This window comes from Lupinus angustifolius, chromosome LG08 (genome assembly GCF_001865875.1).
Source record: "Lupinus angustifolius cultivar Tanjil chromosome LG08, LupAngTanjil_v1.0, whole genome shotgun sequence".
In the NCBI taxonomy this organism is placed as follows: Eukaryota; Viridiplantae; Streptophyta; class Magnoliopsida; order Fabales; family Fabaceae; genus Lupinus; species Lupinus angustifolius.
This window is the reverse complement of record NC_032016.1, coordinates 16363526-16370775: the sequence shown is the minus strand read 5'-3', so window position 1 is coordinate 16370775 and position 7250 is coordinate 16363526. Positions and strand designations below refer to the sequence as shown.

At 31.1% G+C, this 7250-nt stretch overlaps 1 long non-coding RNA gene across 1 annotated transcript; it reads right to left on the bottom strand.

The window, feature by feature from the left end:
- LOC109354149 lies at positions 1298-4018 on the bottom strand. Its single transcript, XR_002108510.1, has 6 exons — positions 3933-4018; positions 3735-3778; positions 2892-2988; positions 2714-2814; positions 1750-1859; positions 1298-1453 (listed from the first exon to the last, which is right to left on the bottom strand). It is a non-coding gene; the product is annotated as an uncharacterized LOC109354149 (long non-coding RNA).

Sequence of the window (7250 nt, the reverse complement as noted above, 5' to 3'; positions counted from 1 at the left end):
AGTAAATTACAAATATGTACTCTAAATGAGGAAAGGCTTAAACCCACCTCCTTCTAGAAATTTCAACTACTATCTACCAAATAAGCTATAATGTACTTCATTTTATTAGGCTTATTACAATTTAATATATGATATTAACCCAAATGAAAAATATGAAAAAAATTAACAAGGAGGGAATAAAACTCAAGTTCTCCATGATAATTAAGTTGCCTTTTACCAAATGAGCTACAATGCATTTTGTTATTTTCTAAAGTTGTTTTTGCTAATAACAACTTCAAGCATGAAGTTGTTTCATGTGATAACGACTTCCACATAGAAGTCATATCGATCCAAAATGACTTAATCAAAGGTTACAAATCGTTTTGGACAAAAATGACTTCAACTCAATCGACTTCTGCACTATATGGAAGTCGTCCTGTACTATACCGACTTCTACATGCAAGAGGTAACCAGTGACAAATTTAACGGATCAAACTAACGACATTTCTATCCAACGGTTGTCCAAACAATTCGCTTCGATGCAAACTAACTTGCATTTCGCACCTGAAAATGACGACCAAGACCAATCTCTCTCCACTAGATCTCTAAAACTATAGGCTTCCTTTATGAGATGGGGATCTACTGTCCCCAAACCTATCACAATGAAGAAAAATAGACAAAATCATAACTGTTTAATCTTTTAAGTGATATGGCATAATGTAATTGGTTTGGAACAAACTTTGAGATATATTTGGGGACAACAGATTCATGTCCTCTTTTATGTAGCCACGAAATTGTGGTGGATAATTTCACTACAACAAATTTTGTATTTAGTGGAGGTTTTTTATGCGATTAGCGGAGGTTTTTAACATCCACAATATAACTAGCGGGGGTTTCAAAAACCTCCACATTTATGACCGCTAGAAGTGTTTTGCGGAGGTTTTAGAAAACCTCCGGTACCTGTACGTTTGTAGCGGTTTATTTATGGAGGTTTTTAACCTCCAATATTTGAGGAGGTCTTTGTAATGTTTACAATATTTTTAACCTCCACTATCCGAGGAGGTCTTTGTAATGTTTACGATGGAGGTTTTAAACCTCCACTATTTGAGAACAAATATAAACTCAATTTAATTTCTAGAGGTAACTATTATATGTTTCTAAAGGATTTCAACCTCAATTACAACTTTAATCTCATTAATTTATAACTTTTATTTAAATATACAATACTAAATACAAATGTTCTTAACAATAATAAAATTTCAGTGCAAATTAGCAAGGTAGTGTATCATAGTTAAAAGAGTTATAATCCATCCTTCATTATAATCCAAGTACACTATAAAATCTCAAAAAACTAAAAGTAGTCTCATATCACATTTTAAAAACAAAATACATAACAAATATTCTAAATGTTGTTGGCTCCATATGATCATTTTGCACTCAAATATGTATCAGGCATACTTGCATCATCATTTGCCTGGAATAATAAAATAAAAACATTTAGTTGGAATGATAAAAAAAACATTGATAAACTACAAAAAAAAAAAAAAGTGAAATGACAATTCATCCTATGTCAACTCAAGCACCTTTCTAAACTATAGAAAATGGCAAGATAGTCTATAACTATGAACGACTGCCTTCATCAATTCTGCATAAGGATATTTAAAGACAAAATATGTTTTTTAAATATAATACATTTTTAATTTTTATATGAGCTGCTTATTGATTTTTCTTGAGATAAAAGTTTAAGAAGATAAACTTTTGTGTATGTACCTGTACAGCAATAGCTAAACCATCAACAAGAAGAGATGATGTTAACCAAACTTGAAGGCATACGTGAAAACCAGCCATTTTAATTGGACCTAACCTTGATGTCAATGATGCTGAAAAGGTAATACAGAATGTCACTACTACAACTCTAGCCAACACCAAACCTCCTGTAATTGATCATGAAAGTCGGGCTACTAGGAATGGCAACGGGGTCGGGTTTGTACATACCCAAACCCGAACCCGAAATTCAAACCCGAACCCGAACCCGAACCCAAACTCAACGGGGTTGAAAATAAAAATACCATCCCCGAACCCGTCGGGTTTCGGGTAATCCAAACCCGAAAAAAACCCGAAAATAATAAAATGTTAAGGAAAATATGATATTATTTTCGTGTAATTTTACTCTAACATTTCTATTTTCTCTTGTATTATTTCATTTCTTTTATGTTTGAAGATCCAGTAGTATATAAAGTAACATTAGAAATTAAAAACAATTGGCAAACGATAGAAATTTCAATTTTAAATTGAATTACCTTACTTCGGGCGGGTTTGGGTTAGGGTCTTTGCTATACCAAACCCGAACCCGAAATTTAAACCCGGGTAAAACCCGAACCCAATCACATCGGGTTTTCCCCGTTAAATTCGGGTTCGGTTTGGGCGGGTACCCACAGGTTCGGTTTTTATTGCCATCCTTACGGGCTACTCTTATCGCTCACCTATCTGACCATTTATGTCACTGATTGCAGGATACATATACAAGATAATATGGTATGAGAGTCATAACCCAACTTTTATCTTGTTGTCATGGGTCGAAAGTAACCATTTGTCTGGTTCGGCAGACTTCAGTGATTTAAATGTCCAAGGGCTACTCTTATCGCCCACCTATCTGACCATTTATGACATAGATAGTTCAATACATATTCAAGATGGAGTTATCAAATTCAAGAGGTATGTGTTAGCCCCATACCATTTTTAAGAAACCTGAAAATTTGAAAATCTTTGAGGCCTGGAGGTAGAAGGATCATTCTTTTCATCAAAATCAACAACAAAGCCAACACCATCACATCCCTAGAAGAACCATAATTTCATAAGTTAAAGTTGTACAAACAGTGAACATTGATTTGAAACAACATAGGAAAACTTACTGGGCCAGAACATGTGAAATTGCTGCACCTTCAATGCCCAATTTGCAATAAAAATTAAGTACTGAATCCAAAGCTACATTCAATGCATATCCTAAAACTGAATAAAACCATATACACAAATGAACCAAGTTAGGAAAATTGCTAATGAATTCATAAACAAAAGTTGAGCTTATAAACAGTGCACACACATGCATCAACACAGGCATCAACGTCAGAGACACTGCAAACAGTGACACAAGTATCAAGAATGGGGTCTTTTGAGAATGATGCAACCTTCTTCATCATCCTCTTTGATGTACAAACGCTTTCACAGACAAAAATTTCATCACATGGATTGCAGCTCCCAAAAGTGACCAACAAATATCCCCCATCTCTGATATACAACTTCAACAACTCTACTTCTAATTCATATGCCCCACACTCTTAACAAACAAGGAAAGTCAATGAAATTTATAGTTTGAATCCCCAATCAAGATTATTCACCCAATGAGCAAACAAAAAAAATACAAATACAATTATTCAAGTAAATCTTTTGCGAAAACCAAATTTCTCTAATTTAGCAAAACCCAAGTGCATCAAAGATTCACACCCTATTTATCATATGTATGAGCCATTGAAGCATTTTATCAAACACTTAATAGGTCAAAGCCAAGGTGTGGTCTTACGGAATTTGTATTAATAACACAAAATTCCAATATCTAATGAATGAATAACGTATTTATATGTACCTAAACAACGAGATTCTGAAAATACTATTGCATTTTAAAGATCATAAGAACAATTAGAAACTCCAATAGTTAATTATGAAAATATGTTTATGTATAATAAAGAAGAAAATATTACCAAAGATGGATGAAGGAACAATGCCACAAAGCTCTCAGTGCTTCCTGTTGGGATTTAATGATATTGTTAGTAAAATGTGGAGTGAAAATCTAAAAATGAACCAGAAATGAAGCTTGTATTTTCCAAACACAAACTGGAAGAATTTGGACAAATTAAATAAAGAAGAAAGCATGTTAGGTGCATGAAAAATAGAAGTACTCGATGATCATGGCGAGTATCATCATAAGACACTTGCAGTCGTTCTTGAAGCAATGGAGAAGAGATAGAGAATAGGGTTTGGAGAAGAGGTTTTGAACATGACTGATATGTAGTTTTGTTCAAATTAATAGTGGAGGTTTAAAACCTCCATAAATTAAATAAAAACCTCTATTATATATTTAGTCAATCTCATATCCCGCCTCATTTTATTTATTTGGGGAGGTTTGAATAACCTCCACAAAAAAACCTCCCCAAAATGCAAAATTTGGTGTAGTGTTTCTTTATTTATACTAGCGTGTCGACTAGTATTCCATGTCGATCGACCTGCATTCGTATTTTTTCTAATATATAATGTATCGGTTTCATGTTATATTATTTAAGAAAAAACAACTTGAATATAAGAAATGCTAATATATGAACTCACTAGAGAGTGAAAAAATAAATAAGAGAGTTATGAAAGATTAATGATATATTAATATAAAAAATGAAAGCAATGGAAGTAACATGTGGAATTTTATATCAGTTATTAATGAGAGATATTACAAAGGATAAATTTGTAATATAAAAATTAGGAGGTGGTTATTAGAAATATATATAAACATGAAATTAGAAGTTATAAAATACTCTATGGGTAGTTATTTTATGTTTATTAATATTATTATAAATAAACATGAAATTAGAAGTTATAAAATATAAAATAGAAAAACATAAAATACTTCATGGGTAGTTATTTTATGTTTTCCCTTTATCTATTGGTATAGATGTAAGTTAGATTAGTGTTTTTAAAATATTTAGATAATAATTATGGACATAATGTAAGATGCCAGATAAAACAAATAGACATTGTAAACATAAAATAATATTTTTATATATTGTTATTTAAGGAGGTTCGATACTTGGATCCTAGATCGTAAGGTTCGAACTCGGGTAAATAACATAACATTATGAGGACGAAAGATAACTAATCCACTCTCTGAAACAGTGGGGACCATTTTCACCACATACTATTACGCCTAAAGTAAAACATAGTTGTTATATATTACTAATTAAATTCATATATACCTTCTGTAATTATATTACTCTATTTTTTATTTAGAAAATGCTTTCATATCCCAGATCGTCTAATCATGTACTACACTCAAAAAAAAAATTCACATAAATATGAATCGAAGATTGAATATAAAACCACATATTTCCGTAATTTAAGCCTCTTCTACTTGAATCAATACATCAACTCAATTTTAAACAAGATATTTGAATGATGGATGGGAGACGAATAGTGACCAATGCATAATAAGGCAATGAATAATAAGGCATGTCGCTTGGACATGTTATACCATCCTATATCTCAACTTGCATGCATGAGTGCATGACTATAGCGAAAACACACCATTTGATTTACATCTAAAAAACCTCTCATTACCTCGTACTTTTTCAGGGCAAAGATAAATAAACAGTTTGACAACCCTATTTTTAGATGAATACCCCCCTACACGACTAAGGAAGAAATATAAGATAATTACGATCTTTCTCACATGATTTTGAATTGTTACGATGTTTTTTGTGGTTATTGTACAAAAGACTCTTTCAAGCCCAATATAGAAAATATGATCATTTGAACTTGAATTTTGAATTCGTGAATGGATCATAGATTGAGAAATATATTAACACCACATTAGTTGGTAATAAAATGATACTCTTGCTACATGCAAGAAATTTTATTATATACTTAACTTATTTTATTAAAATACAAAATATATATTTTTATTTTTATCTGATAAGAATTTATCTTGCACTTATATGTCTCAATATATAGTTCTAGGTTAAAAATGGATAATTGGTTGATTTAAATTTGTTTTATTTTTAAAACATAGATTATTATTATTATTCTTAATTTTTTTTAAATAAATGGAATCAATAGCTCTCATTGATCATAGACATACTTCCCGCTTTGAACAGAAAGGAAGAAATGACACGAATTGGGACCGGGCTATAAAATTCCATAATTTTATTAATTATGTATCTAAAAATGTTTAAAAATCATTAATTTTTATTTTCAAAATTAAATGGAACTAATAGAAAAAAAAAATATTAGTTATGAAACAACTTCTAGCATTAATCATAAAGGAAGAAATATCACGAGCAATGGCTCACTATGAAAATACCATAAATTTTATTAATTGAGTAATTAAAAATATTTAGAGAGGATTAATTATTATATTACAAACTAAACCAAATTAATAGCGAAAAAATTATATTTGTCATAGATTGACTTCCTAGTTTGAGCATAAAGGAAGAAATATCACAAGCTGGCATGAAAATTTCATGAATTTTATTAATTAGGTAATTATGTATATTTAGAAATATTTAATTATTATTTCCAAAATTAAGTGGATTCAATAACGAAGAGACCTCAATATTCTTAGATTGGTTTCTCATTGAGTAGAAAGAAAGAAACTACACGAGTTGTGACAAAGCTACTAAAAATCTATAAATTAGCTAAGTGATTAAAAATATGTAAAAGTAATTATTTTTAATTCAATTAAATGGAATCAATAGCAAATAGACTATATTGATTGCAAACTGACTTCCCACTTTAAGCAGAAAAAAAGAATAAACATGAGTCACAATCAGACTATTAAAATTCAATAAATTTATTACGTGATTAAAAATATTTGAAAGCAATTATTTTACTTTACTTAAATGGAATCAGTAGCAGAGACTGCATTAGTTGTAGACTGAGTCCCTATTTTGAGCAAAATTGAAGTAATGACACAAGCCAGGATTGGATTGCACGAAATGTGGCATAGAAGACAACACATGTAAATGAGAAAGCGACATGGAAATATGAAACTGAAAACAAATTTGGATGTCAGGCGGCATGAAAAATACCACCAAAGATATACACATGTATAGAGAACAATGGGCCACATGTTGCTTTCCAGTTAGTTCTCCTAGTGACTAGCACTGAAAATAGAACTCTTGTCTGGTGGCGACATTGGCTAATCAACAAGCCACTGATTGAAACGCAAAACCTGTTGCTTTTGCCTAGCAGTGCTGACAACGCAGGAAGTAGTCGATGACTCACCGATTATTTTATGACACATATAGCCGACTAAGGTCTTCAAGTTCTTTTTCATCAGTGCAGAAACCGAGGGGCAATATAATGATTGAGATAACATCTTTTGTAGAAAATAAGGATGAAAAGATGATGACTCAATGATTGGACACTGAAATCAAGGTGATTTCTTTTCCCTTTTTCTTTTTTCAATGCATGATTTTCTATATGTTCTCTTTATTTGTTTTTTGCTTGTATGT